Source organism: Pholis gunnellus, assembly GCF_910591455.1.
Source record: "Pholis gunnellus genome assembly, chromosome: 15".
Classification (NCBI taxonomy): Eukaryota; Metazoa; Chordata; class Actinopteri; order Perciformes; family Pholidae; genus Pholis; species Pholis gunnellus.
Window position 1 is genome coordinate 66,388 of NC_136542.1, and position 8,569 is coordinate 74,956.

The window sequence follows — 8,569 nt, forward strand, 5'->3', positions numbered from 1 at the left end:
TATTCTAACCTTTACCTTCACCTTAACCCTAAACTTAACCATTACTCCCCACTTAACCTTTCTATACCCTTACCTAACCTCAACCCTCATTCTAACCCTAACCCTTAACCTTTATTCTAACCTTTACCTTCACCTTAATCCTAAACTTAACCATTACTCCCCACTTAACCTCTCTATACCCTTACCTAACCTTAACCCTTTTCTTAGCCCTCCTACTAACCCTTAACCTTCACCTTTAACCCTAAACTTAACCATTACTCCCCACTTAACCTTTCTATACCCTTACCTAACCTTAACCCTTTTCTTAGCCCTCCTACTAACCCTTAACCTTCACCTTTAACCCTAAACTTAACCATTACTCCCCACTTAACCTTTCTATACCCTTACCTAACCTTAACCCTTTTCTTAGCCCTCCTACTAACCCTTAACCTTCACCTTTAACCCTAAACTTAACCATTACTCCCCACTTAACCTCTATACCCTTACCTAACCTTAACCCTTTTCTTAGCCCTCCTACTAACCTTTAACCTTCACCTTTAACCCTAAACTTAACCATTACTCCCCACTTAACCTCTATACCCTTACCTAACCTTAACCCTTTTCTTAGCCCTCCTACTAACCCTTAACCTTCACCTTTAACCCTAAACTTAACCATTACCCCCTACTTAACCTTTCTATACACTTACCTTAAATCCTAACCCTTATCTTCAACCCGTATCTTAACATGCACTGGTCTGGGCCCTCCTGAGACCTTCTCCCACCTATTCTTACGGGTACGCAGGCTGGTCCGGTGGTACAGGTCTAAAACCCTTCCTACCACCTAACCCAGATGCCCCTCCCAGAAGTAAGACAAGGTTGGGTCTCAGGGTCTTTATTGCATAATTTAACCCTTTCCTTAACCCTAATCGCTATCCTTTCAACCTTCCTTCTTCCCTCCCGGTCGCTCCTCTGACTCCCAGAGTGAGGTCCTGGCAGGGACGCAGAGGCGCCTAGAAAGGCGGGGGAGGGTACTTAGATGTATACACATCACCCCTCCTCATCTCTGTTTTAGAACCCGTCCTTCGTCCTCTCATCTCCTCGTTTCTTCGCTTCTTCTGCTCATCACAGCCTGGACTCCCTTAAAAACACTTTTGGTACAATCATCGCTTCTAGGTCCTTCTCCATCCTCCCTCCCGGTCGCCCCTCGGCCCCTCCTATGGAGGACCGGACAGGGATACAGAGGCGCCTAGAAAGGCGGGGGAGGGTACTTAGATGTATACACATCACCCCTCCTCATCTCTGTTTTAGAACCCGTCCTTCGTCCTCTCAGCTCCTCGTTTCTTCGCTTCTTCGCTTCTTCTGCTCATCACAGCCTGGCCTCCCCCCCAAAAAAACACTTTTGGTACAATCATCGCTTCTAGGTCCTTCTCCATCCTCCCTCCCGGTCGCTCCTCGGCCCCTCCTATGGAGGACCGGACAGGGATACAGAGGCGCCTAGAAAGGCGGGGGAGGGTGCTTGGATGTAAACACATCACCCCTCCTTATCTCTGGTTTAGAATCCGTCCTTCATCATCTCCTCTACTCATCACAGACTGGGCTCCCTCACCCCACCAGACTCCTATGGGAGCGCAGAATCCGGCCTTCACCTCGTCTACTCATCACGGACTGAACTCCTGAAGATGCACATGGGTGCCTTACCTTAAAACCCTTATCACTCACTGCTCACCTCCTGCACTCCTGCTTCTTGAATCACCAAAGACGCACACCTGGCTGCGATTATAATACTACACCCCTCTCCACCTCGACTTCAGGACCCGCCTTCCATCTCTCCCACTCATCACGAACTGGACCCCTGAAGAAGCACATACGTGCTCTCATCTCAACCCTTAACTTACTTTCATCTCTAACTCCATACTTGATCATAACCTCTTATCTTTTCTTTCTATATCCCTTACCTAACCTCAACCCTTATTCTAACCCTTATCTTAACCTTCATCCTAACCCTTTCCTTCACCTTTAACCCTAACCTTAACCATTACTCCCCACTTAACCTTTCTATACCCTTACCTAACCTCAACCCTCATTCTAACCCTAACCTTTATTCTAACCTTTACCTTCACCTTAACCCTAAACTTAACCATTACTCCCCACTTAACCTTTCTATACCCTTACCTAACCTCAACCCTCATTCTAACCCTAACCCTTAACCTTTATTCTAACCTTTACCTTCACCTTAATCCTAAACTTAACCATTACTCCCCACTTAACCTCTCTATACCCTTACCTAACCTTAACCCTTTTCTTAGCCCTCCTACTAACCCTTAACCTTCACCTTTAACCCTAAACTTAACCATTACTCCCCACTTAACCTTTCTATACCCTTACCTAACCTTAACCCTTTTCTTAGCCCTCCTACTAACCCTTAACCTTCACCTTTAACCCTAAACTTAACCATTACTCCCCACTTAACCTTTCTATACCCTTACCTAACCTTAACCCTTTTCTTAGCCCTCCTACTAACCCTTAACCTTCACCTTTAACCCTAAACTTAACCATTACTCCCCACTTAACCTCTATACCCTTACCTAACCTTAACCCTTTTCTTAGCCCTCCTACTAACCTTTAACCTTCACCTTTAACCCTAAACTTAACCATTACTCCCCACTTAACCTCTATACCCTTACCTAACCTTAACCCTTTTCTTAGCCCTCCTACTAACCCTTAACCTTCACCTTTAACCCTAAACTTAACCATTACCCCCTACTTAACCTTTCTATACACTTACCTTAAATCCTAACCCTTATCTTCAACCCGTATCTTAACATGCACTGGTCTGGGCCCTCCTGAGACCTTCTCCCACCTATTCTTACGGGTACGCAGGCTGGTCCGGTGGTACAGGTCTAAAACCCTTCCTACCACCTAACCCAGATGCCCCTCCCAGAAGTAAGACAAGGTTGGGTCTCAGGGTCTTTATTGCATAATTTAACCCTTTCCTTAACCCTAATCGCTATCCTTTCAACCTTCCTTCTTCCCTCCCGGTCGCTCCTCTGACTCCCAGAGTGAGGTCCTGGCAGGGACGCAGAGGCGCCTAGAAAGGCGGGGGAGGGTACTTAGATGTATACACATCACCCCTCCTCATCTCTGTTTTAGAACCCGTCCTTCGTCCTCTCATCTCCTCGTTTCTTCGCTTCTTCTGCTCATCACAGCCTGGACTCCCTTAAAAACACTTTTGGTACAATCATCGCTTCTAGGTCCTTCTCCATCCTCCCTCCCGGTCGCCCCTCGGCCCCTCCTATGGAGGACCGGACAGGGATACAGAGGCGCCTAGAAAGGCGGGGGAGGGTACTTAGATGTATACACATCACCCCTCCTCATCTCTGTTTTAGAACCCGTCCTTCGTCCTCTCAGCTCCTCGTTTCTTCGCTTCTTCGCTTCTTCTGCTCATCACAGCCTGGCCTCCCCCCCAAAAAAACACTTTTGGTACAATCATCGCTTCTAGGTCCTTCTCCATCCTCCCTCCCGGTCGCTCCTCGGCCCCTCCTATGGAGGACCGGACAGGGATACAGAGGCGCCTAGAAAGGCGGGGGAGGGTGCTTGGATGTAAACACATCACCCCTCCTTATCTCTGGTTTAGAATCCGTCCTTCATCATCTCCTCTACTCATCACAGACTGGGCTCCCTCACCCCACCAGACTCCTATGGGAGCGCAGAATCCGGCCTTCACCTCGTCTACTCATCACGGACTGAACTCCTGAAGATGCACATGGGTGCCTTACCTTAAAACCCTTATCACTCACTGCTCACCTCCTGCACTCCTGCTTCTTGAATCACCAAAGACGCACACCTGGCTGCGATTATAATACTACACCCCTCTCCACCTCGACTTCAGGACCCGCCTTCCATCTCTCCCACTCATCACGAACTGGACCCCTGAAGAAGCACATACGTGCTCTCATCTCAACCCTTAACTTACTTTCATCTCTAACTCCATACTTGATCATAACCTCTTATCTTTTCTTTCTATATCCCTTACCTAACCTCAACCCTTATTCTAACCCTTATCTTAACCTTCATCCTAACCCTTTCCTTCACCTTTAACCCTAAACTTAACCATTACTCCCCACTTAACCTTTCTATACTCTTACCTAACCCCAACCCTCATTCTAACCCTAACCTTTATTCTAACCTTTACCTTCACCTTAACCCTAAACTTAACCATTACTCCCCACTTAACCTTTCTATACCCTTACCTAACCTCAACCCTTATTCTAACCCTAACCCTTAACCTTTATTCTAACCTTTACCTTCACCTTAATCCTAAACTTAACCATTACTCCCCACTTAACCTCTCTATACCCTTACCTAACCTTAACCCTTTTCTTAGCCCTCCTACTAACCCTTAACCTTCACCTTTAACCCTAAACTTAACCATTACTCCCCACTTAACCTTTCTATACCCTTACCTAACCTTAACCCTTTTCTTAGCCCTCCTACTAACCCTTAACCTTCACCTTTAACCCTAAACTTAACCATTACTCCCCACTTAACCTTTCTATACCCTTACCTAACCTTAACCCTTTTCTTAGCCCTCCTACTAACCCTTAACCTTCACCTTTAACCCTAAACTTAACCATTACTCCCCACTTAACCTCTATACCCTTACCTAACCTTAACCCTTTTCTTAGCCCTCCTACTAACCTTTAACCTTCACCTTTAACCCTAAACTTAACCATTACTCCCCACTTAACCTCTATACCCTTACCTAACCTTAACCCTTTTCTTAGCCCTCCTACTAACCCTTAACCTTCACCTTTAACCCTAAACTTAACCATTACCCCCTACTTAACCTTTCTATACACTTACCTTAAATCCTAACCCTTATCTTCAACCCGTATCTTAACATGCACTGGTCTGGGCCCTCCTGAGACCTTCTCCCACCTATTCTTACGGGTACGCAGGCTGGTCCGGTGGTACAGGTCTAAAACCCTTCCTACCACCTAACCCAGATGCCCCTCCCAGAAGTAAGACAAGGTTGGGTCTCAGGGTCTTTATTGCATAATTTAACCCTTTCCTTAACCCTAATCGCTATCCTTTCAACCTTCCTTCTTCCCTCCCGGTCGCTCCTCTGACTCCCAGAGTGAGGTCCTGGCAGGGACGCAGAGGCGCCTAGAAAGGCGGGGGAGGGTACTTAGATGTATACACATCACCCCTCCTCATCTCTGTTTTAGAACCCGTCCTTCGTCCTCTCATCTCCTCGTTTCTTCGCTTCTTCTGCTCATCACAGCCTGGACTCCCTTAAAAACACTTTTGGTACAATCATCGCTTCTAGGTCCTTCTCCATCCTCCCTCCCGGTCGCCCCTCGGCCCCTCCTATGGAGGACCGGACAGGGATACAGAGGCGCCTAGAAAGGCGGGGGAGGGTACTTAGATGTATACACATCACCCCTCCTCATCTCTGTTTTAGAACCCGTCCTTCGTCCTCTCAGCTCCTCGTTTCTTCGCTTCTTCGCTTCTTCTGCTCATCACAGCCTGGCCTCCCCCCCAAAAAAACACTTTTGGTACAATCATCGCTTCTAGGTCCTTCTCCATCCTCCCTCCCGGTCGCTCCTCGGCCCCTCCTATGGAGGACCGGACAGGGATACAGAGGCGCCTAGAAAGGCGGGGGAGGGTGCTTGGATGTAAACACATCACCCCTCCTTATCTCTGGTTTAGAATCCGTCCTTCATCATCTCCTCTACTCATCACAGACTGGGCTCCCTCACCCCACCAGACTCCTATGGGAGCGCAGAATCCGGCCTTCACCTCGTCTACTCATCACGGACTGAACTCCTGAAGATGCACATGGGTGCCTTACCTTAAAACCCTTATCACTCACTGCTCACCTCCTGCACTCCTGCTTCTTGAATCACCAAAGACGCACACCTGGCTGCGATTATAATACTACACCCCTCTCCACCTCGACTTCAGGACCCGCCTTCCATCTCTCCCACTCATCACGGACTGGACCCCTGAAGAAGCACATACGTGCTCTCATCTCAACCCTTAACTTACTTTCATCTCTAACTCCATACTTGATCATAACCTCTTATCTTTTCTTTCTATATCCCTTACCTAACCTCAACCCTTATTCTAACCCTTATCTTAACCTTCATCCTAACCCTTTCCTTCACCTTTAACCCTAACCTTAACCATTACTCCCCACTTAACCTTTCTATACCCTTACCTAACCCCAACCCTCATTCTAACCCTAACCTTTATTCTAACCTTTACCTTCACCTTAACCCTAAACTTAACCATTACTCCCCACTTAACCTTTCTATACCCTTACCTAACCTCAACCCTCATTCTAACCCTAACCCTTAACCTTTATTCTAACCTTTACCTTCACCTTAACCCTAAACTTAACCATTACTCCCCACTTAACCTCTCTATACCCTTACCTAACCTTAACCCTTTTCTTAGCCCTCCTACTAACCCTTAACCTTCACCTTTAACCCTAAACTTAACCATTACTCCCCACTTAACCTTTCTATACCCTTACCTAACCTTAACCCTTTTCTTAGCCCTCCTACTAACCCTTAACCTTCACCTTTAACCCTAAACTTAACCATTACTCCCCACTTAACCTTTCTATACCCTTACCTAACCTTAACCCTTTTCTTAGCCCTCCTACTAACCCTTAACCTTCACCTTTAACCCTAAACTTAACCATTACTCCCCACTTAACCTCTATACCCTTACCTAACCTTAACCCTTTTCTTAGCCCTCCTACTAACCTTTAACCTTCACCTTTAACCCTAAACTTAACCATTACTCCCCACTTAACCTCTATACCCTTACCTAACCTTAACCCTTTTCTTAGCCCTCCTACTAACCCTTAACCTTCACCTTTAACCCTAAACTTAACCATTACCCCCTACTTAACCTTTCTATACACTTACCTTAAATCCTAACCCTTATCTTCAACCCGTATCTTAACATGCACTGGTCTGGGCCCTCCTGAGACCTTCTCCCACCTATTCTTACGGGTACGCAGGCTGGTCCGGTGGTACAGGTCTAAAACCCTTCCTACCACCTAACCCAGATGCCCCTCCCAGAAGTAAGACAAGGTTGGGTCTCAGGGTCTTTATTGCATAATTTAACCCTTTCCTTAACCCTAATCGCTATCCTTTCAACCTTCCTTCTTCCCTCCCGGTCGCTCCTCTGACTCCCAGAGTGAGGTCCTGGCAGGGACGCAGAGGCGCCTAGAAAGGCGGGGGAGGGTACTTAGATGTATACACATCACCCCTCCTCATCTCTGTTTTAGAACCCGTCCTTCGTCCTCTCATCTCCTCGTTTCTTCGCTTCTTCTGCTCATCACAGCCTGGACTCCCTTAAAAACACTTTTGGTACAATCATCGCTTCTAGGTCCTTCTCCATCCTCCCTCCCGGTCGCCCCTCGGCCCCTCCTATGGAGGACCGGACAGGGATACAGAGGCGCCTAGAAAGGCGGGGGAGGGTACTTAGATGTATACACATCACCCCTCCTCATCTCTGTTTTAGAACCCGTCCTTCGTCCTCTCAGCTCCTCGTTTCTTCGCTTCTTCGCTTCTTCTGCTCATCACAGCCTGGCCTCCCCCCCAAAAAAACACTTTTGGTACAATCATCGCTTCTAGGTCCTTCTCCATCCTCCCTCCCGGTCGCTCCTCGGCCCCTCCTATGGAGGACCGGACAGGGATACAGAGGCGCCTAGAAAGGCGGGGGAGGGTGCTTGGATGTAAACACATCACCCCTCCTTATCTCTGGTTTAGAATCCGTCCTTCATCATCTCCTCTACTCATCACAGACTGGGCTCCCTCACCCCACCAGACTCCTATGGGAGCGCAGAATCCGGCCTTCACCTCGTCTACTCATCACGGACTGAACTCCTGAAGATGCACATGGGTGCCTTACCTTAAAACCCTTATCACTCACTGCTCACCTCCTGCACTCCTGCTTCTTGAATCACCAAAGACGCACACCTGGCTGCGATTATAATACTACACCCCTCTCCACCTCGACTTCAGGACCCGCCTTCCATCTCTCCCACTCATCACGGACTGGACCCCTGAAGAAGCACATACGTGCTCTCATCTCAACCCTTAACTTACTTTCATCTCTAACTCCATACTTGATCATAACCTCTTATCTTTTCTTTCTATATCCCTTACCTAACCTCAACCCTTATTCTAACCCTTATCTTAACCTTCATCCTAACCCTTTCCTTCACCTTTAACCCTAACCTTAACCATTACTCCCCACTTAACCTTTCTATACTCTTACCTAACCCCAACCCTCATTCTAACCCTAACCTTTATTCTAACCTTTACCTTCACCTTAACCCTAAACTTAACCATTACTCCCCACTTAACCTTTCTATACCCTTACCTAACCTCAACCCTCATTCTAACCCTAACCCTTAACCTTCACCTTAATCCTAAACTTAACCATTACTCCCCACTTAACCTCTCTATACCCTTACCTAACCTTAACCCTTTTCTTAGCCCTCCTACTAACCCTTAACCTTCACCTTTAACCCTAAACTTAACCATTACTCCCCACTTAACCTTTC